Here is a 24,437-nt window from a genome sequence, read left to right as displayed (position 1 = left end):
AGACTTCCACACAACACTCATTAACATGTACAGTAATCATTAATTTATACTAGCTAAGAGCTGATTAATGGTTAACATCTATATTTAGCACTGAGACTATGGGACCTATTCTAGTACTGATACAGCCACCAGAATTAGAACACTTATCTGGGAAATTCTGGGAGATTCCGGGGCACACAGTTAATGCCTCAACACTGTCTGAACATTCATAATGACCCATCAGATTAACACAGCGTGGGGGGAGGGGAGTGGTCCCTGCAGTCCCATTCAAACTGAATGGGACTGCAGGGACCCCTGCTGTGTTAATCCGATCAGCCATTAAGAATCTCACAGAAATGTTGGGGCAATGTTCATACAATGTTGCTGCATTTACTGTGAGACTGCCCCAGAACTCTCCCAGGCAAGAGTTCTAATACTCATGGCTGCATCTGCAGCTCCCAAGCGTGAAAATCCACTTCTAAAGTGCCCTTTATAAATGGATTGGTAGGCTTTGCTATTCTGTAAGCCCTTCTCGCGTGTCCAATCCATGTCTTAAAGGCTTTTTTAGAAGCAGTTTTTCCTCTGGCTCTGCCAATCTGATCGGTTTGTCAAAAAATCCCCCAACTCGCATTTAAAAAATAAATAAAACTGTTATTCTAGTAGCTCCGTTATTCAAACCGCTTCTAAAAACTCGTATTGGGGGCGAGATTGGTATTCCGAGTTCCATCCAGAGCCTGAAAAATGGGCTTGGCCGAGAGAGCTAAACCCATAAATCAGACTGGGGGTGGTTAGCACAACCTCAGGTCATTCTGCTTCCAAAGCAAGTACAATCCATGCGTTTTTGCTGTGAAACCGTGCGGTTTTTTAATTTTGTTAGAAGCAGTTTTCAATAGAGAATAGGGATTGTTCTCATTAGGGATCACTCTGCTTCTTCTGAACTTGCCAAACCGCACGGTTTACCAATGACAACTTTGGAGCTACTAGAATAGGCCCTTATATCTACTTTCACATTGAAAATGTACAATTGCCTAGTGACATATCTTGTTTAAGTGTGATTTTTAGTGTGCAAAATGAATAAGAAAGATAACTCATACTGTTGCAATTCACACACCTCAATTCCATCTCTCTATTTACTTACTTTTCATTTATTTTTAAAGAAGCAGCAAGGAAACTGAAAGCACATTTTATTTTCCTGTTCAGGATAAATGAATTGACAAGCTGTTAGTAAACATCCAATCTTACAGTAGATACTATCGACTGAATTCACCTAATCTTTTCAGCTCTACTTGAGATTGATTTTTTAATACAAATATGACAACGGTTTTAATTAACACAACATATCTGTGGATTATCACAAGAAGTATGTTAAAATTTATAAGGCTTAATTTCTGTTGCCATACATACTGGAATCCAAATTAGATTGCTGATACCTTTACAGCCAGGGATTCCCTGTAATCTGCAGTAATATTAAATATGCTTTTTCAGAACCCACTGAATTGTTGACTTATTCCAAAGGCCAGTTAGACCTAATTAACGGATTTCTTAATGGAACAAGTGTTGTCATGTATTTGAGGAATGTGGAATTGTATTTAAAAAAGGTGGAAGAGCTTGGTGTAGCACACATGCACTGAATGTTATATTTCTTTCCTATGTAGGCAGACCAAATCACTAGCTTAACATTTTTTTTTATAACATTTCCCTATTAATTGTTTTGTTTTTTAGCAGATCTTTTAGAAAGATTCAACACCTCAAAATACATTCTTTCTATTCTCTCTCTCATATACTATATTTATCTTCTATCGATAGTACAATATCGCTTTTCTCTTGCCCAGGGGCCGACTTCAATCTATTGACTTTCATTGAGGAAGCCTATGTCCCAAGATGGTCCATTTAACAACAACCAAAAAGTCTACCCCATGTTGCTGACAGCTGCTTTCACCAAAATATCTATGGGACAAATGTGAGTTTTTCTAGCAACCTGTTAAACCCCCTTTCCCCCCCCAGATATGAGTAAATACAGTATAGTGGGCAAACTGCAGCTACTTAATTTTTAGCAATTACAAAACTGAGTGACAGTATCTTACATTTTATGAAAGTTACAGTATTTATGAATTCCAAACGCAGCATACTGTATATACAGGCTATAGATGTTAAAATTGCGATTTTGAGGTTAGTGGTTAGAAAACACCACATAGACTGATAGCCTTAGAAGCTTATTTGTGCTGAGATCATGGAGCCCATTCTGAACGATACACAGTAAAGCCTGCAAGTGACTTTATGCTGGGAGTGTCCGGACAGACAGCTAATTATACTATAATAGATTACTGGTTTGGCCACAGACTCAACACCTTATCCTTACATACTTATAGGATTTTGTATTATGTTTACAGTATGTTATCTGCCTTGCCTAGGTGTCATTTATAAAGGTATATCACCATATTATATGCATACTATTCTAACAGCATAACTAACTGCAATTAACTGCACCCTCAATATTGGGAGTAGTAGCAGCTGCACAAATACAACCAACATATATACATATATACACACACACACACACACACACACACACACACACACACCATCCGATACTGGTTGCAACACGATATCAAGGGACAGCACGCAGGTAAGTAAATAATACATTTTCTATATTTGATAGAAAACACAAAAAACTACGTTTTGGTCCCCCAGTGGGACCTTTCTCAAGGTGGTGCGTTAAACACAGCTTTTAAGCAAAGGCTGGGGTAAGATGCATCTTTCCCCAGCCTTTGCTTAAAAGCTGTGTTTAAAGCAGCATACATTAGCTTAAGGGTTGCTCTGTAATAGGAGCTTGACATAAAAGGTGGCACTGTGTGCTCATTTGCACGTCATTTCCCAGAATCCCTTGCTGCAGTGGAAGTGCTGTGTGCTGGGTGATAATGGTGAAAGACATTTCACCAAAGCTGCGTCCAGTGTCTAAAGCTGCGTCCAGTGTCAGCGCTTATGCGCTGACCCGTGCTGAGGCGCGCTCACGCTGGCAGTGAGCCCCTGCAGCCGCAATGAGAGCAGCTTTAGCAGGGGCTCGCGCACGCTTCCGCAAGCGTGTTTCTTAGGAAAATTTTAGATTTGGTGCTCGCCGGAGCGCAGGGCCGGTCACGTGAGCGGTTTGCTCAATGAGGGCGAAACAGCTCCGTGACGTCACTGGCCCGCCCCCCGACACGCCCCCGGACGGTGCGCTAACCAAGGCCAGGGAAAGCACCCGCTTTCCCTCTGCCTCAGTGCGCCTCCGCACGGGGAAGGCACCCTGGACGCAGCCTAAGACATGCAAATGAACATACAGGAATATTTACAGTTGATATAATATATATATATTAGCACACACAATCCCAGCAAGCTCAAATGCCCACACTCACCTAATCTTGACTATATGTAATGTCACATAGAGTGCAACTGGGCTTTGGCAAGTGAATATAACAAACAACAGGGGGTGCCCAGTGCTACATCCAAATGACAAAACATACATGGTAATAATTACAAGAAATAATGCTTCAGTACTAATAATAATGCTAATTCTAATAATAATAAAATATGTTTTTTTAGTTAGATATTTTGGCCAAAGCATCATAAGCTTGCACACCAAATCGTCAAGGTAAACCATAATAAGTGCAAGTCCTACACTACACTGCATTCTGTTCCATATACCTCTGTACGAGGGGGAAGAACCATAATAGATTCCTTACCTGCAACAAAATGAGAAGATCCACCATTAAAAAGGAGGAGGTGACGTGAGCTCTGGGGGAAGGTGCCACAACCTCCATACAACTGATTCCAGTCAGAAATTAATTAGCACACACAATTCCAGCAAGCTCAAATGCCCACACCCACCTAATCTTGACTATATGTAATGTCATATAGAGAGCCACTCTAGATGACAGTCTAGGGGTAAGGACTTCGCAGTCCTGCATATTAACAACTATCAACATTATATTTAAGGAGCTATATGAATGTACACTCCAGTGTGGGCGTTATCTAACACTGGAGTTATAGCTGTTGATGGATTAGATCATATGTGGATAATTTGAGTATTTGGATATATCTTTAAAGGGTGGCTTAGTACATTATACCTACACATATATACCTATTATAGGTACTATTCTGTTTTAAGTGGAACGCTAACTTTAGCACCACCATCTGTGACCCTGTTATATGGATTAGGCAAGATTCTATGTTACATATTAGTTTTTTCCATTTTATGTGCACTACTTTATTTTAATAATGATTATCAATAAAGAATATTTTTAATTACTTCTCACAACACATCTTTGGTTAAAGAGTGCTTAACAGCCGAGTTCTTTTTCTTCGGTATCTGTGATATGAAAGAAGAGCTTGAAATCCCCCAAAACACAGGCCCTGGACAGAAAATGCATGCCTGCGGTAGTGGGTGAGCTGGGAGGGCTTTTCATGTTGCAGGCACACATCATAATTTGAGAAGATGACCTATACCAAGTATATACTGTATGGTGTGCAGGACTAGAGATGGATGAGGTTTGTTTGCGGATTTTGATACGCCCCGTTTTGGAATTTTGCAGCTGAGCAAAAATTCAAAAGAATATCCAAGAATCAAAAATCACCAATTCCAAATATCTTTCTTGGAGTACATTTTGATATCAAACTTTGCAAATATGTTACAAAAACAGCTGGTTATATTAGTGAATTTGACTAATATTTCACATAATACTGTACATTCAGAAGTGCTCATTATTGTTATCTGGGAATCAATGTTCAACATTTACAGGGAGTTTTGAAATGCAGAGCCAGGTCAAGTGAGGACATAGAGTATTGCACCTTTCAGAAGAGTCAACAGATTTCCACAATAACAGATGAACAGAATGGTCGAGTTTCATCCTGGTACTGAGATTTCCATCCCAACACTTTTATATTCTCCCTTATACTGTAATTTAATATCATTAATCTATTTCACTACAGATTTGCAAAGTATATTATTTTAGGATCAAACACTGTAATCATAGGGTAAACTTTAGTTAATGTACTGCACCACAACGGAAGGGTTACTTAGGTTTGACCAAAATTATTAATCCTGGATAAAATATGAACTGACAATACCACTGTTTTTCATGTTTAAATTGGGAAAGAAAATAATAAAATTATGACAATATTGATAAATTACACAAATCAAATATTCATATTAGTCACTCGCAAATGTCAGAATTTGTTTCTTGTATTTGGTATGAATCGTACATTGCCAGTGGCACAAGTGTATAATAAAAATCCTTTCCCAGGCATTTGTAATTTCTTTTCCAGTTTCCGTCACAGCGGTTGTCCTGATTAGCTCCTGCAGGAACTGTCATTTTGAACTGAACTATACATCTGCCTTTAGGATGTACAGAATATGTGAAGATGTAGAACATGGGACCACTTATTGTTTTTTATTTGTGTAAATGTGGTGTAGAAACATTCTATTGCCGTAAATGTACTCACTTAATGTAATTTAAAAAGCCACAGGTACTATATGCGTTACATAAAGACATGCATATTGTTACTTTGTGAGCATTCACAATCGGTAATTGTTCTGCAAATGAATATTCATTGTTGAAAATATCTACACGTTCGCTCACTTCACTTCAGAAACAGAGGGCTACTATTATGCCACCTGAAATAGAGTATTAGGACCTTATTCTATAAGCAATGTTAGCGTCAATCCTCCACTATGGCACATAAAGCTCTATTGCACCAGATCGGTGTTACTGTATTGCAGCTTACAGAATGTTACTGCTGCTGTGTATTCTGCATGCTTGTCACTGTTATACATTGTTCAGCACACAGATTGTCATGGACATGCTACAGAGATGTCATTATTTCCTATCAGGAACTTAAGGGACATTGGCATGTTCCTGGAAAACTTTTTTCCCTTGGTGAACCCAGAATTATGTCCTGTTTAAAAGTTTTCCCTCTGGAAATGATTTGCCTTATGTTAGCATGCTCAAAAGAGGCTGCCAATACTTGAAACTGACTCATTGCTCACAAGTCACAAGAGATGGCATGAAAAAAAATCACCTAATTGAGATTTCTTGGTTCAATGATCCTACTTGGATCAATGAAAGTGCTTGTTACAAAATGGGCAGAACAAAAAGAGAAGGAGAGTAACTTTTCATCTCTTTCCAGACCTGCCCAGCCTAGAAGAGGTGAGAGAGCCAAGAGCTGCTGTTTGCTGAGCTGCAGATAACGGAGGAACTGCTGTCTGCATTGAGACAGTGCAGAATGTTACAGAGACCCCAGTCTGTGTGCAGTGCACAGTGAGAGCTGCAGAAATCTAGACCTTTGCATGCTGCTTTCCAAGCACCACAAGATCTTGTGGGAGCTGTGTGCCAGAGGGGTCAGTGCAACGAGGACTGTCTGAATTTTGGGTACTGCCTTTCTAGTATAGATCCATAAAACAGGGCTGGTTATTGCTAGAGTACATCCACCTGTGGGTTCTTCCTGGAAATGGAAAACTGCCTGGATCATGACCCTTGTATCCTTGACTCTCACCCATTCAGTTCAAAAACCCACCCAAGTAAATACAGACACCTTTGTTGGGTACAAATGACACAACTTTTAATTAAACATAAACAACCACCTCCTGGACATGGTCATCAAGTACCTCCAATCAGTGAACCTGCTTATAATCACTGCCGCTACATGACCCAGTGAGCATTCAGACCACCTGGGGTTCCTCTTAGGAGTACACCCGAAAACCCACAGCACCTGGCCTTGATTCAAGAGTATATCCTGTGGGACCCTTCATAATTGTTAGTCCAATAAAAAAGGTATCACCTAATACTGAAGAACTCATTTATTCTGCACTATTGCAACTGGACTAACATGGCTATTTTCTGCTTTTTATATATATACATATACATATATCTATCTATATATATATATATATATATATATATATATATATATATATATATATATATATATTAATTTGTACACAAATTGTTATTTATTAAATTGCATGTCACACGTAAAAAATAATTTTATATATTCCAGCAATTTGAGTTTCACATTTTTCTTTCCAAATTTGAAGTAAAACCAAAAACAGCCATGAAAATGCATTCCCTTAGTATAGACTTTATCTTTTATACAGTAGTTGTTTTTAAGACATCTCTTTTTTCAGAGAAGGCCGACTAAGCTTGGCATTTGGACAGTGTTCAAAAAAGGGATTTAACGTCTCAGTCTAGTTGATGAGATTAATAAGCCAAAAGTAGCAACACATTACATTAATTCTTAGTCCTATGAGAGCAAAGTGTTTGTTAGGTTACACTGTGTAATAGAATCACATAAGGATACACAACATTCACTTCTTAATGTAATAAGATTGGCTCTAATAGATTTTAGTCCTCACTCTATATTTTCTCCTTTTCAGTTCTTCCTGGATTCATTGTGCCTACTTCACACACTACATTTATTTACTATCTTTAACCTCAAAGTGGGTGAAGGGGTCTCTAAATCATTGGCGGGTGAGTAGTACACTTACAGGGACGATAAAATGTTTGTGAACCCCTTATGATTTGCACATATTTCAAACCTAAAATGTTATTATATATTAATCTAAGTGCTAATAATAAATAAAGATGACCTGACAGAAAAAACATGAGACTTTAATAATCTAATTAACTGTGTTGTAAATCTGAGTTGATTAGACAAACCCCTCCCTTAAGTGTTAGTCAAATGCATGTGAATAGGGTACTTAAGTCACTATAGCATGGCTGTTTAGACATAAGGCTGTGTAACATCAAAAGCGTCACATCATAAGTGTACATCAAAAGTGTCTACAAGAGTTAATTTTGGAGTTGAATTGGAGGTGAAGATTGGAGGAAGATCTGGACTCTGCATTACAATGTTGCAACTGTGAGAGATTAACTTTTAACATCTGTGATTTATTTGTACACTTATCCTCCAGTAAAAAACACCCACACAAATCCTCTATTCACACCCTCTATCTACTCCTTCCTGCTGCTGGGGATCTTCCCTAAACCTGAAGCCAGACATACACACCTGATCTCACTCATGCCTCCCAGACACCTCTTCCCCTGTAAATGGTGTTAACCTTTTTCATTTAACAAAGACCTTCCTTAAATTTTACCCCACAAATCAAGCATCCCAATAGCCTGCCCTCATGGCTAATGTCCCACACTCAGTCACTCCTACCACCCATTGTGACCAAGCACTGCTATCTACATCACTTACTCCCTCACCTGCTGTCTCTGTAAGTTTCCCATTAAACCTCTTAGATTGTAAGCTCTTCGAGGCAATGATTTCCTTTCCTATTGTCTGATTTTGCGGCACTTATTGTATAATTATAATTCCCTGTACTGTATTCTTTGAGAAGCGCTGAGTACACTTTTGGCGCTATATAAATAAAGACATACAATACAATACAATACTTTTTCAACATTTATTTTTCCACAAATAATTCAACATTCAATATCCATGTGTGAAACAGTATGTGAACCTTTAGACACTATCTGGTGGCGCAACCTTGAGCAGCAATGACTTCATGTAAGCATTTCCTGTAACTGCTGGTCAGTATCTCACATCGCTTTTGAGGAATTTTTGGCCCATTCGTCCTTACAGACCTGCTTCAACTCAGCGACATTTGATGGCTTCCTTGCATGGAAAGCTCGCTTCAGGTCCTGCCACAACATTTCAAAGGGGTTTAGGTTCGGACTTTGACTAGGCCATTCTAAAACACGGAATTTCTTCTTCTGCAGCCATTTTTTTATACTGTAGACCTGGGTTATTACCTCAATTCAGCAGGTGTTTGTGGCAGTTGGGCATGGCTCTCTCAGATGGTTTTCAGGATACTAAATGAAGGGCGTCAGGAGATTTATAGTTTAACGGAAAAATAAAGTTTATTAAATAGATCATACTTTCACTTGTAGAATTCATGGTTGTGTCAATGATGGCAAGACATCCAGTTCCTGAGGCAGCAATGCAGCCCCAAACCATCACACTCCAAGCACCACACTTCACAGTTGAGATGTGGTTCTTCTGTCCGAACGTGGTGTTTGGTTTTCACCAAACATAACATTTCTCATTGAGGCCAAAAAGTACTACCTTTTACTTGTCTCCAGAGAACATTGTTCCAGAAGTCTTCTGGATGATCTATGTGCTCTGTGGTGAAATTCAGAGAGGCAGCAATGTTCTTTTTAGAGAACAGTTGTTTCTCCTGGCTATCCTTCCATGAACACCATTCTTTCTCAGTCTTTTTCTGATAGTTGAGTCATGAACACTCACATTAGTCAAGGCGAGAGTGGCCTGCAAATTCTTGGATGTTACTCTGGGGTTCTTTTTGACTTCCTGGATGATTTGCCAGTTTGTTCTGGGAGATATTTTGATAAGACGATCGTTCCAGTTTGAGTGATGGTGGTCTTGAACTTTCTTCATTTGTAGACTGTCGCTGGTAGAGACGGGCAAAACTGTCAAAATCTGTTTTGTTCTGTATTGTGCTTCTGTCTGTGTGACTGTAGACACGCCACAGGAAACACTGAGGACTTCAGTGTAGCCGCTCCAGCGTGGCGAAGGCGAAGTCTGCCAGAAGGAAGGAAAGCAGCACTGGGGCTACTTAGCAGAAATGCCTTAGGAAGCAGGAGTCTTCAGCACAGGGGCTTCAACATAGGAATAGCCTCTGCTTGGAGGAGGCGAAGAACCAGAAGCCACAGCGAGAACACGAGAAGACAGGTAAGGCTGAGGGAGAACAGGGCGAAAGCATCTGACTGATGGGAGGAGTGCTGCTTATGGCAAGTCTGAATGCCATTTAAAATACATTGCGCTGACTCCCTGCTCTATCGGGTGATGAAGCTACGGTCGGGAGGGAAACGCGTTGGGCGTGACGTAACTACAGGAGGTTGGATCTGATGTTCGCTTGTCATGCAGGTTGTAAAAAGGTTGCTATTCTGAATCACTATGCACCGCTGTGTGCTCGAGCTCAACTAACTATGGGCATTGTAGCACTTAGAAGTTGTTTGGCTATCCAAAGACACTGTTGCAATAGATATGCAGCTAGTTAAAAGCTGTGCATGCAGCATATAGTATTTAAATAGAAGTTAGACCAGACTCCTTTACATATGTTTACAATGTTATAATGTTCAATCATACAGCTTGGCAGATTGCTGCTGTGTACTTTCTGGCTATTTGTGTGATTACCAACAATGTTACTAAGGCTAATCCATTTGGACACATTTTAGCAATGGTAATATATGATGTCAAATACACACTTAAATTGAATTGAACATGTGAAATATTTTTTTATTTACCGATCACCCCTGCAATAGTGCATGAAATTGTATTTTTCTCAAGTAAGGCGTCTGTTAAATCCTATTAAGGGAGTGGTACAATTATGCAGTGATGTTGGAGCTGTGCTGTGCTACTCACGGCTTTTATATCTAGCTAGCCACCACAGATGTCTATGAATTAGATTCATGCAGGGTGTATCATTAATTATATACAAACAATTGTAAATGTTCTGTCTCTTTGTGTGGACACCAATATTGTTATTAAGGCTAATCCATTTGGACCTATCTCAGCAATGATTAATATTTGATGACAACACACATTTCAATTGACATTTTTACCAGTAATAAGTCTCAACTAATTATTTCCCCTGCAAGTGTACAAATTTGTGGTTTTCTAGGTAAGGTGTCTGTGAAACTTATTGAAGGAGTGGTACAATTTTGCAGTGATGTTAGAGCTGCCTGTGCTACTCATGGCTTTTATATCTAGTTAGCCATTACAGACGCTTATTGATTAGATTCATGCAGGTGGAATTATATATATTGTGATGTCTCCATCACAGTGTATAATCTTATGTCCCAGATTAAGGCAGGTAACGTAGTATTTATCTATATGGGGTTTATTTACAGGGTTAAATAATACACTTAGAGGCCCACCTTCCCTTTAAGTCAAAACAAATCATAAAATAAACTCCTACTCCTCTTAGGAGACTAACTACACATGCAGCTTCAGTCCTTACTAACTGGATGAACAGCTAAGCTGGTTACCACCCCAAAACAGGTACTATTATAGCTAAACATATACAGTCTCTGCACACAGCAATATAGTGTTTCTCTTATCTGTTACTCCAATGTTATGCAGCAGACATCCCTGCTTCAGCATGGTCTCCCGTCCTTCCTTCTAGGGGAGCTAAGCCCTACAAAAGCTCAAAGAATCTCTCCTCTGTAAATCCAATGTTAAAAACAGGACATCCCCGCTTCAGCATGGTCTCACATCCTTCCTTCCTAGGCGAGCTCAGACCCACAAGAGCTCAAAGAATCACTCATCTGTAAGTCCAATGTTAAGGACAGGACATCCCCGCTTCAGCACGGCCTCTCGTCCTTTCTTCTTCCTGGGATTAAAAACCCAGGATGTCCCAGCAGGGTCCGCGACCACCATCCAGCGAGCCTAGGGGACTGTACCAGCTTCTACAGCTGGGGAGAACTCTTCTGTCCCCCTTCCTCGGAGGCAAAGCAGTTTACAACACTAAGAAAGTTTGCACTTTGGATTTGTTGCTGCCACAAATACTAGGGGTAAGGAAGAATAATCGCCAACACATTTCCATCACCATTGCAATTTAAATTTCCCATTCGCCAATAACTGCATTAAAAATTAACTGTGTATTTGCACAAAAGGCATACATTTTATTTTTATATGAAGAAATTAAAAAAAAAGTGTTTTTATCATACTTTAAGTACCTGTTTCCCATCCCCTGCCCCATATTTTTAAATCCCATGATGAATGTTTTTTCTGCTTAAGGCAACAGGGGATGTATCAAGGGATACTGTTTTAAATACTCCAGAGTCCAGACACAATATAATGGAAAATCAATACACTGTACAGTATGATTAATGAATCTATGTTTTTACGCTCTACACATGGAAAAACATAATATTACATAATTATTACAGTATAACGCAATAAGAAAACATTTAATGAAATGAGAATATCTATCTATATTCCCAACACCTTGAACATTTTGCAATACTCTGTATATCAATGTTACATTTTAAACTATGCACACCTACTGTACAACGGTTAATTATCCATCCAAATGGAGATGTCCGGCAGCAATAGTGGTTTATTTGCATTATTTATGAAACATCAATTTAATTCTAAAGCAGTGCTCCATCCTAATTTGTTTGAATGACAGCATAATTACTTCTGCGCTACAAAACAACATATCAACCATTCTAATTAGTTTGTACGTGTTTCCTTGGGGGAGCTGGTTTTGTAAAGTTTGTTTCTATTAGAGTGTGAATTGTACAGTATCCTAGAATTGTTCCCTATGCATATCAGCATAAACAGCAACCTAGGAGAACATGATATGATGGGAATCATGAAAGATGATATTTGTTTCCCGAGGATTGTTTTTTTTTTGCTCCACTTTTGACCCCCGTTTCAGCCGGGGAACGTTGATACATCAGCCCCAATGTATTTATTTATAATATATAAGTAATTTATTTTATTAATTATTATTGGTCGCAGTATTGAACTTCTGCAAGAGTTCAACCATATTTATTTCAAATCAAAATTATGTTTTATCTTATGCCAAATGAAACAAAAATACTAATACAGGTACAGCACAAACCCACACAGAACGTGTTTCAAAAGCACGTGTCCAATCTAAGTTTGAAATTGAAGTTCTTTATGTCAGCATGTCAATATATGTTAGCATTTTATTGCTTTCCAATTAAATTTTCAATGTCAGAATACCACAGAGACTTCTTATGAAGGTTTTAATTTAAGTTAATAGCAGCTGAGTCTTTGTTATGTGATTTGGCATTCAGAAATGCATTTGCTGTATTATACTGTACGTTCTGAAATGATAATTACACAGGATACATTGTACATTTACATTTATAGAAAGAATGCGCATATTCAGTGGTTGTAGTCTTATACCTGTAGCCCCGGTAAGAAATGGGGGCTATATATCTTTCTCCTACTGGTGTAAGTCCCGTTAAGGGCAGGCCGCCAGTAGTTATCATGGGTTTTTCCCCCGCTTCAAGCCCTGCCTTGAGTGATAGAGACAGGCCCCTGACTCTGTATGCAGGCCTGATACAGAGGGGAGGTCCTGCTGACATCATGAGGGGTGGGGCTGTCTCTATTTAGTGGGCTGTTCTGTAAGTGACAGTTAGTTCAGTTCTGTCCTGGGAGCAGAGAGTTCTGGAGCAGAGAGAGAATATGGTCTGGGAGTTTGAAGGAGACAGGAGAGGAGACGCTCAGCACCTTGAGTAGAGCTGATAGCCCTGTAGTGAAGTGCATGGGTTACATAACATTGCTTTTTTAGATACCCATTGCAACCTATGATCTCATGATAACATGGACCTGCATTGTATAAGGGATAATCTCACTGGCTTTTGTTGGCTCGAATATTTTTTTTTAAAATGCAAAGCTGATGTTGAATCAGAAGAGGAAACGGTGAATTTCAGCTTCCAGATTGCTAATTTCTTAATGGGTTTAAAAAAAACAAACAAAAAAAAAAACAGTACCATTCGGTAATATTTTTCTAATTAATCCACCGCACAGCCAACAGTTTTAATCTAGATGATGAGGGATGATTTGTTATTATTATGTTTTGAGCGATGTCTAGGTCATTACAAAATTGTTTTTAAAAAATACTAATAGAAAACGCTCTTTTTTGTGTGGTGAAGCTGTAATATAAATAATGCCCAACAGTCTCAAAAAAATTATTACAATAGCTAATAAAATATACTTTTTTTTGTATTTACAAGTCCCATCTGTAAATTATGTTGCAAGATGCTTTAAATTTAAAATGTAATTCAATTATTTCTGTATGTGCACAATCATACTATATTGGTGAAAGTATGAATCATAGCGGCTAAAATGTGTTTATTAGTTTGTCCACAACTCAATTTGTTTTTGGATTGTTAAACAATTATGGAGATAATTAAAATAAGCAAGAAAAAACTAAACCAAACAGCATAAAGCATTGAAAAAAGATTAAATTAAGTATAACATCAAAAAAACAATTAGGAAACTAAACTAATATAACTAAAAACTTAAATTTAAAAAAAGATACCTGTATGCCAGGAAACATCTCACGTTTTTATTTCCACTGGCGTCCGTCAGCAAAGAGCGGGGCCTATTTTTTTTAGTATGTACTCTATAGGTGTAACGTGAAACTGGGATCAAATATAAAATATCTATCTTAATATCTCTTATCCCTCTTGGGTAGATAACAGTAATATTATGTCACTCGGTGCGACCTCCCTTCCCTCTGTACATTTTGCTCGCCAGCACAAACTCAATTCTACTCAGCTAATAAGTCCTCTGGCCCCTCCCCTCAAAAAGAACTTTACCTGCTCCCATCTCTACTGTTGGCCTCAAAACCTAGTCAGAAACCTCCAACTCATTGACTCCAATGTCCTTCAAAGCCTTTTCTCCCCCTCAGACACTGGCCTTTGCCCACACGTCTCACTTGAACTCCATAAATTTGGCCTGCAAGCACAAACCCGACCCCACTCAGCCAAAATGTTCCCCACTGCCCACCTGCCCTCAACACTTCTACAAGGCCCACATAATGGTTGTAGCTCTAGGCCCGGCTATCTTATCCTGTTATCCTGTCAGCAGGCTTGTTGCCTGGATCTTCTGTTAGTGTCCAGGCCTAGTCAGAAGTATCCCTTCTAGTTAACACTAAACTCCTTCAAGTAAATAGTGAGACTAAGTCAATGATACAAGCTGTATATAAATACATAAATGTAGTACAATGGAAGGTGGACAGCCCAACAACTGAAAAGAGGACTCCACATAATGTAGTCCTTTTTTTCAATACAATATTTATAAGGCCTGCCCCTTAAATATTTATAAAGTGGAGAGACACCTGTGCACAGAAAATAGGACACCTGAGATACCCGTGATACCTAGGATATATGCTAATCGGATATGAAAAATATATTTGAATTACTCCTATTTCTATATATCCCAGGTATTTCAGGTGTGCTCTTTTTTGTGTGAATGTGCGAATAGTGGAGGCTGGCGGTATTGCATACTTTCGAACGAAGGTAGGCGAATGTCCCTTTATTTAAACCAAGCCACGAATACTGTATATGCGAGCAAAAATAAATGGGATATTCATGAAGAAGTTGAATGTCGGCTAATAATTTGCATGTCTACTGACTAGCACAAGAAGATGCAGTGGAAACAATGTAGCAGCAAGAGAAGCAGAAGAACTGGGTGGTAAAGCCTACGTTTCAACAAGCCTTGCATTTCATCAGACACTAGGTTGATAAGTCGTTATTTATAAGCTTTGATATCTGTTCCATATGGGAAAGAGAAGACCCATTTGTCTGCATATTATGGATCTAGCATTTTAACTAAAATAGACTTCAGATTTTAAAATGCATTTGACCTTTAGGTCTTCCTGAAGACAAGTTATTGAAAAGGATGACAAATCATAGAGATTCCAGCTGTAAACTTTCCTGCTACTGTTGCCGTAACTCCGTTTAGCATTTTCACAACTGACTTCCTGTGTAGCTATTGAAAAGGTTGTAATACTTTATATATTCACCATGAGTTTTTATTGTAATCTGATGTTGTCTAATTGGATAGTGCTGTCTTCTACTGTAAAAAAAACGCTCTATCATTGTGAGGATTTTTAAATATGTTGATACCATATGAGAGTTTTGTAAATTATATGGTGGGATGGCATGTATCATATCAGGAGTTCTGGGATATCCATGGGGAGAGTCAGATAACATCAGATAAAGTACTTGGTAGATAGAGGAGTATGCAGGGGTCAGGACTGGTTGCAGGCAGAGAGTTATGATATAAATGAGTGGGACACCCACTCAGCTCGAAGGTAAGCATGTGGGTGCACAACATGAAAAGATAACAATAACACAGTGACATATAATGAGAGCTCAATGCTCTAAGTGTCAGACTATGGCCCTTAGGCGAGGTGCTGATAATGAATAGGTCTCTTGCTAGATGTACAAAGGGTGATCTAAAAATACCATTAGTATCATCCCAGTATGTCAAATGTCATCAGAAAATTAGTGGGATAGGCATCGTAAATTACTTGGTCAGTTAGGTCAGGGGTGCACAAAGTTTCGGCGCTGCTTCCCCCTGCCACCGCTCCTACATTGCTTGCGCCCCCCCAGCCTTCCTAGAACTTCAAATGACGCTGCGGGGTGATGTCACGTCACATGACCCAGCAACGTCATTTGATGCCGCATGCTATGGCGACAGTGTCATGTGATGTCAGCGGAGTCGCGTTGCCACAGAAACCCTTTTTCTGAGCCATGGTAGGAGAGAGATTTCGCGCTGTCCCTGGCATTTAATTTAAATGCTTTGGGGAAGAGTGCGGGGCCAATGTATGCACCACGCCCTACCAAAAAAAATCTTGCGCCCCCCAGTTTGCACACCCCTGAGTTAGGTTACTGATATTGTGCACCGTGGACCAGTTTAGCCTCAATGGCTTTTAGTAATCGTAAAGGCAGCCACTACTAGTCTATAGGTATATTAAAGTGATGCAGAGGGACTAACTATAGATGTGGTGGAAGCTGGTTAGTGCTTAAGCCGCATATTTAGTTTTAATCTTTAAATTACGTTACTGCCACTTTATATATTACTGTAGGAGGCTGTAGCAGCAACAAATGGTTTGCATTGTCTGCTGCCGGTAGGCTGTGATTGGACTGGGGGAGAGGGAAAAAGTATACCCTAACAAATTGCCCTACACTGCAATGCAGCGACACTGTTCCTGGCACGAAACAGGGGTTCTCTCAGCTGTGATGGTGCTCCGTTGCTGCAAACCGAGTTAGCAGCAGCGATACATGGAGAGGAAAGGTGCTCAGCTCACAGCCATGTTTGTGTCCCTGTTAGGACTGGCAGCACTAAGGCTGACATCAGCGGACTTCCTGATGTACGTTTCACTTTGGCAGCTTTTTCCACTGTAAAAGTTACCCCACCCCCACCTCTCTCTGTCCTACATCCCCACCTCTATCCCTCCCACCAACACCCCCATCTCACTCCCTCCCACACCCCCACCTCTCACCCCCTCCCACACCCCCACCTTGCTCTCCCTTCCACACCCACCTCTCTCCCTCCATCCCACACACCCCCTCTCTCCCTCCATCCCACACACCCCCTCTCTCTCTCCATCCGACACACCCCTCACTCCCACACTTCCTCTCTCCCACACCTCCACTCACACCCCCACCTTGCTCTCACCACCACCTCCCTCTTATACCCCCACCACACTCAATAACCCCCTTCCCCTATACACACTAAGACCCCCTTTGCCGATAGACACTAAGCCCCCTCCCCGATACACATAATAACCCCACCTCCCCATACACATAATACCCGCCTCCACAACCCAATTAATAGCTCCCCATCCATGAATACATTATTTGTTAATTGCTACACATTAGATTTAGCAGTGCATGATATATCAGATTTCAGTTAGTCATACATAGGTAGGATTGCTATATAAACAACACAAGTATAGACATATGAAAAACAAAGTTAGTTAGTAAGAGACATGTATTATACATATAGATTACATGAAGATAGCCCAAACATGAGCTAGCTCAATAAGATACAGATAATTATATAATATAAAACACATTAATATTATATACATGTAACAGTGTTTCCCTCTGGGCCCTTCTGATCCTGACCCCATGTGTGAGAAACTATCCCAATTACATGTATGTGGTGTGGTGCACCTGCTGGCAACAGGACTCCTGAGTCTCCCGCTGAATGTTGTTGGGGATATCACCATGACAGGCGTCTGGGGTAGTGTTCTGAGTCCTACTCACATTTGGTACAGCGCCTCCACCCCATCAGGATCCCCACGGTAGCAGGGAGGCGTTTCTGACGGGGAACTCCTAGGTGCACCTTCTCCCTGAGTAACTCCACTCACAAGCAAGAAGGGTCTTTCCATGGCATCTTTATTCGCATATCTTTTGGCAGACTGCCCATCACAGCGGCCGACACTTAGCCGCACATCTTGTAGAGGTACTCCATGCAGAAGGTTCCTCCTGTCTCTTTAATTGAGTTGTTCTTTCACCTCTCCCCTAAGGGAGACCACCAGCTGTGCCAGATCCCTGGACACAGTGTGTATTCAGCTTGTCACTTGCCACTCTGACAGACTTGAACTGCTGCAGACCTTGAACTCCAACTCTGAACCACAGCAGCAACAACTACTTTTTGGGAGTGCTCTGTAATATATAGGCTCAAGAAAGACCCACCTCTGTGTCACTAACAGTGGACACAAAGCATGCTGTCACTTCCTTTGCTACATATATGACACATTACAGGGGTTTGAGGGCAAACCTCCATGATCACTACTGGCAACCCTGCCTTCTTACCAGAATTACTGCCAGCATGAGAGAGATCTGTACACCAATTTTACACATGGCTACGTACAATAATTTAAAATATGTATAAAAAGTTATATAAAAGTTGTATAAAAATATCAGTATGCACAAGATATATACTACAACTAATCTATTTTAAAACACGTGCGGTCCATTATGTAAAGTAAAAGAAGAAAAAGAGAAACATGGTTAAAATCATAATATACAACCATAATAGTATATTTAAACTAGAAATGCTCCTATATCTACACCAACATTGAGACATCCCGGAACCATAGATTTGAATTCTGGATTCTATCCCCCCTCTCTAATGGGGTGCATAAAGCTCAATACCCTTAAATGTCAATCTCTAGGGATTCTCAAAGTTCTTCCAATATATTGCAACCCACAAGGACATTGAAAAAGGTATATTACATGGTCCGTGTTACAGTTGATAAATTGAGTTATCTTTAAAGTCTCATTTGAAATTTTTCATGTAAAAGAAAAAATTTATTTTCAATAATATTTACAATCCTGATGAAGGTATAGCTGACACCGTAACGTCGATATTTTCAATAAACAGATTTAATTTTTTCAAGACTTGTGTGCCGCAGCATTTATTGCACTTGATATAGGGTGGGGACTGGTTGACTCCATTTGATGGAGGTCAGCGGACCTTATGCGATGTGCTATGGAGGAGGCAGTGTCATACTCGGTTTGGGCGGCTGGTATGGGAGTTTACTCCCAGGTTATGTGTGTGTTGTCTAGGTCCATCAAGCTTCAGGCTGCAGTTTTGGAGTTTAGACGTGGGTATCCAATGAGCCTTGTGGTTTGTAAGTGTGGCGGAGCATGCGTGCAAGGTCCACAGGAATGTTGTTATATATTGTTATTATGTATCTATAGAACTGGGACCATGTTTCTCCCAGCAGTAGTCAGGAGGAAAACAAGGCTGGGAAAGTCATGATCCATTCCTGTGCTGGACACTTAACCAAGTATAAGTAACTGTGATATATAAAAAATATTTATGCTATATATTCTAGATGAGATATTAACATAGAATAGACATCATAACATTAAAGAACATGAACAATTCATGCTGTTTTTATATCTTTTATTTTGTGAAAATGTAGTTAATTTGTAAGAATTAGAAAGCCACAGACTGCAAGTGTTTGAGTATTCTGCACATGGTGGCTTGGTTTGAACATTACCTACATGATCAGCACAGCTTTCAGGTAGATGAGACGATCTTTGTGAATGTTGAAATTTAAAAGGAGACCTGCTGCTCCAGCCTTAATGCATTATTAAAATAGAATCTGATCACCAATCTTTTTCTTTTTGTTGTTTAACCGTAACAAATATACCTTTTGTGTGATGACTAGGAGTGGGAAGAAATCATGCTGATTGTCCTCATTTGATTTGCATACAAATGTGGAGAACATAATAAAAAGACAGAATTGATTTAGTTGGAATAAAAGAGGAAGAGAGGAGCAAAGAATTCCGAATGTATATGCCTGACAAGACACTTGTGCTGCTAGTCTCTTGTATTCGAATGAGTCAATTTCTCTTGAATTTCGAACAAATTAATTAAGGTCTACAGTATATATTGCTTTTGTAGAGGGCATTCATTTAGACACTAGAAATGTAAAGAAATAGGCTATCATACTGTATAGCTCTATATCTAATTTACAGGTTTTAAAGGTCCCTTTCTTTATTCAATAGGATGTGTATGTGGTGGTTAGAAGTGGAACAATGACTTTATATACACGTGAAGATAACAAAGAATTTTGATTGACACGTATTATGATTAAAGTACAATAAGAATACAGATTGTCAAGTAACAGATCTATAACTGGAAGCAAACTAACCTATATCAAGGCGTGTTCTATTTTATTTATCTAAGGACTGCAACTCTTAATATCTTAGTGTGCATATACTGTATGATCTTGGTTTAGATATCAGTCCGTCCTCATTTCATTTGAGAACATGCCATAATTCTTAAAATAAGTTGTGTTATGGAAACCTCATTTGAAATGAAATCAAACATTGTGAAAAGATTCATGTTCATGATTCAATGCCCTGTAATAAGAAAAAAAACAAGTTGGTAATAATTACATGAGTTTGTCTAACTTTAGATATAATGTGAAAAGAAAAAAACGTGATCAAGCGCTAAAGTTTAAAACACCAATGTGACAAGTTACAAATAAAAATAGGCTGCCTGGTAATACTGCCAGTACTAACAGAAAATACGTGAAAGTCCCCTGAGGAGTACAGGACTTTCCATTGATCTTTTGGCGCCAGGTTTTTTCCCTTTTTCACTTTAGATATAACTTAGGTCTTTGTTTTTGCAAAAGGTAGAGAATAATAATACAGTAGTTTGTTCTTGTATTGCGCGGCTAGTAATATGTAGTACATTAGAGATATTTTTGCACACACAATCTCTGCCCCATGGAGCTTACAATCTATGTTTTTAGTGCCACAAGGAGCCAACACCAGGAGTTGAACTAGGTTCTCCTGCGTCAAACTCATTGCCAATCAGGGTCTTTACTCACTGAACCACTCTTTCTAACAGAAGGTGTATTCGCCATATCAGATAACCTAAATGCCTCTAATAAAGTACAAATGCAAAATAAAAGTGCATCAATCCTTAAGATAAATAGTAATGAGTGATACAGTGTGTGTGTGTGGGGGGGTGGGGGGTAGTGGAAGGTGTTAACCCCTTAATTACCATAGTGATTACTTCCCGCTAAGATAATTATGGGGCTACTGGCCACTAGATAGTGTTTTAATGGTTGGGCATCGGCCCTTCATTGCTACTTTTATTTACTATAGGGTGCCCAATGATTGCCAATGTGAGTATCTGTGCCCCCATTGAGGGCATAGGTAGCCACAGGGACAATCAATGGATTTAATGGCTAGTGTTTGATTTTATTGTAATGTATATTTTATTGTATTTTGTAATGTGTATTTTTTATGCTTCTCAATGGGCAAAAGTGCATGTGTGTTAATCAATTTCTGACTGGCAACAGTTATATGGAGGTAGGTGGCACCTCCCCCCAGAGCTCACTCCTCCTCACCTTTTTAACTTGGAGGTATTTTCACTTTGCTGCAAGAACAGGATCTACTATGGTTCTTTCCCCTTACACTGAGGCAAAAGGAAGGGTTCACAGTGTAGTCTAGGACCTGCATTCATTTAGTTATACCTTGACGTTGGTATGCAGGCTTATGACGCTTTGGCCAAAGGGTTTAACTAATTAACCAAGTAATTATTATTGTTATTGAAGTATTTAAACTTTATACTTATTGCCATGTGTGTTTTGTCAATTGGATGTAGCATTGGGCCCCCCTGGCTTTTGTTGTATTCAAAGAGCTATTAGCCAGATTCGGCCAATAGGGTTATTGCCCATTACTGTGCATTTTACCAGAAACCTGCTTCCTCAGTGGAATATCTATGTATGTATCATACATATTCTCCTGAGGAAGCAGGGTTTCTGTGAAATGCTTTGAGTTGGGTTACAAGCACTAGGATTTTCTGCTCAACTAGACATCATACAGGTACTCAACCTGTTCCTTCACAAGACAGTACTATAAAATAGTTATTATACTACTGTATGTTCAGTATAGTTTCTCTGCAAATTATTGGAGTGATCACCTGATACACATACAAACAGGAGGACCCCCTGGCTTTCTCCCTACTACTAACAGGCTCCATGTTTTTGTTTATATTGTTTCCTGATGCTGATCTTAAAGAAGATCTGTAGCTAGCTGGTAAACCAGCAGTCCAACTGCTGTTTTAAAAATGTTTTTTTTTCCCCATTAATATGTGCATCAATACAATCCAGACAATGATAAGTAATTAGCTAAGTTGCAGATCGATTGTCGAAGATTCAGCTCGAGGGGTTCACTAAATGGCTGTCAGTGCAGCACAAGAGGACCAAAGATGCAACGTTCTGTGGGGAAGATCATGTGACCAGGCAGGCACTAGATACAATTAGTGCTCTGCTAGAGGGAGGGCAGGGCTCAAAAAGGGATGTGCCAGAGCCTGTTTCAGAAGAGGAAGTGGATGTGACTTTCTAAATGGTTGCTAAAGAAACAAAAAAGGTTTGTTACATTATAATACATTAAACATTTAATACAGAGCGGTTTAAAATAAATGCTAGTATTTTCTCATACTGTAGTACAAAACTGATTTATTTAAAAAAAAAACACACTTTCAGGATATTGCTTGGTTTGCAGCTTTAAGCTTAATTGAAACACCCACTTGATTTCTAAGTCTACTTGCGAATGCAGCCATTACCCACCTCTTAATTAGTGAACCCTTAATTGTACAATATTCCACTATTTGTTTTTTTCTTTCCATTATCACTTATATAGTTCCTGGGAGTTGCACTCCAACTCCATAATTCCTTCTAATTAATAAAAAAAAAATAAGTTGAAAGATAAGTAGGACTTTCAGATACAAAATACAGGTAAGTACAAAGTGTACATTATTCATATTTTAAAAGATGGTTTCTAAAATCTTGTGCCTTTTGACATCATTTTAAAACTGATGCACCCCACTAGGGCAGAATGGAGTATATAAAAAGCAGTATTCTATTAAAAAATACCAATGTAATTCTCTCCACGGATGACACAATACCGCATGTTTGTTTATTTTTACCTGAATTAGAACACATCTTTAATTCCTTACATCAAAAATAATTTACACTTATCGCAACAACGTCAATTTTCAATGTATTACTCCTTTCTCAAGACTCAACAATTGCATCTGGGGGTCTATGCAGAAAGCAAACTCCATAAACCACATGTCACATGTCAGTGAAAAGCTATTCTGTCCTTAAGCATCTGTGTCAGATATAAGAAACTTGTCTATCAAGATGACACATTTGATGAAGGATTCTTAGGATGAGTAGTTTACACCATCTAAGTCCTAGATGTTTAGTTGCCATTAAAAAAAAATGGACAAGAAGGATGGCAACATATGTCAAAACCAATGCATCCTATTATTATGAGTGCATAAAGTATCTTCATCATGATTTCCCCAGTAGATCTGTATAACTGTTTCCCACGTGACTTGCTTATACAAGCCTGGTTAAATGCAAATTGGGTGAAGTTAAGTGGCAAATATAACATACTCAGTGTCAGCTTTATCTTAAAGGTTATCCGACGATAGACAAAGTCATCTATTGGTGTTTGGTTATGTCAAGTGTTAAACACTCCTAATATGCTCTGTTAGCATAGATTGTGGGGCTTATGCAAAGAGGTACGTTAAGGTAAATTTCGCCAGGTTAGAGGCAAAAATGTCCGCATTTAGGCAGTTAGTGGCGAGAACTTGGAGGGCCAATTCAAATTCGCCAGACGTAAGCCGAGAAGCGTGATTTCGCCAATGCTAAAACACGCACGATTCCAGTAGCTCCGATGCGCATGTACGCGCCAATCGGAGCTACTAAATGCCGCGTTCAGGGGAAATTTTGCTCGCCAACTAAAGTTGGCTGTATGGTGGGCAAATACTGTGCGCCTCTGGATGGCGAGTTTCACGCCAAGTTAAACTCGCCTAATTAGCAATTTCATGCACACCGCGCTACCGGAGTACCCTGCATAGCACAACATTAAATGCCAATCCTGCGGCGAATTTAAGCCTTTCTTGAACCGTACCTCTCTGCATAAGCCCCTGTGTCTTCTAAATCATGGATTTGTGAAACTAACATCTTTGTTATGTTCTTGAATCTGGAAAATCTGAAAACATGTAATAGTTGCAGGTGAAGTCCAATGGATTGTCTGGGCAAATGAAGCAATTTTTTTTCATTGTATATATTTGTATATTTGCATTGTATTACTGTATTACTGACTCGTACTTTGCTTGGTGCTGATTACTTTAATAGATTGATATTGTTATGTAAGGCTGGGGGGAAAAAGATTGATTTACAGCTTTTTTGATTTCACAGAACTGAAACGGTACTATTCAAGTGTTTCACCTTGAGAAAGAAAGGGAATGTTAGTGCGGCATAAAGGTACACAACATGACAGAGCTACACTTAAGTATTCCTGTCACAGGAACAGCTTTCTCGCAGTAACAATGAGATCGTAGTGGAAAGCAGT

Source organism: Ascaphus truei, chromosome 9 (genome assembly GCF_040206685.1).
Source record: "Ascaphus truei isolate aAscTru1 chromosome 9, aAscTru1.hap1, whole genome shotgun sequence".
Classification (NCBI taxonomy): domain Eukaryota; kingdom Metazoa; phylum Chordata; class Amphibia; order Anura; family Ascaphidae; genus Ascaphus; species Ascaphus truei.
This window is presented reverse-complemented; position numbering follows the sequence as displayed.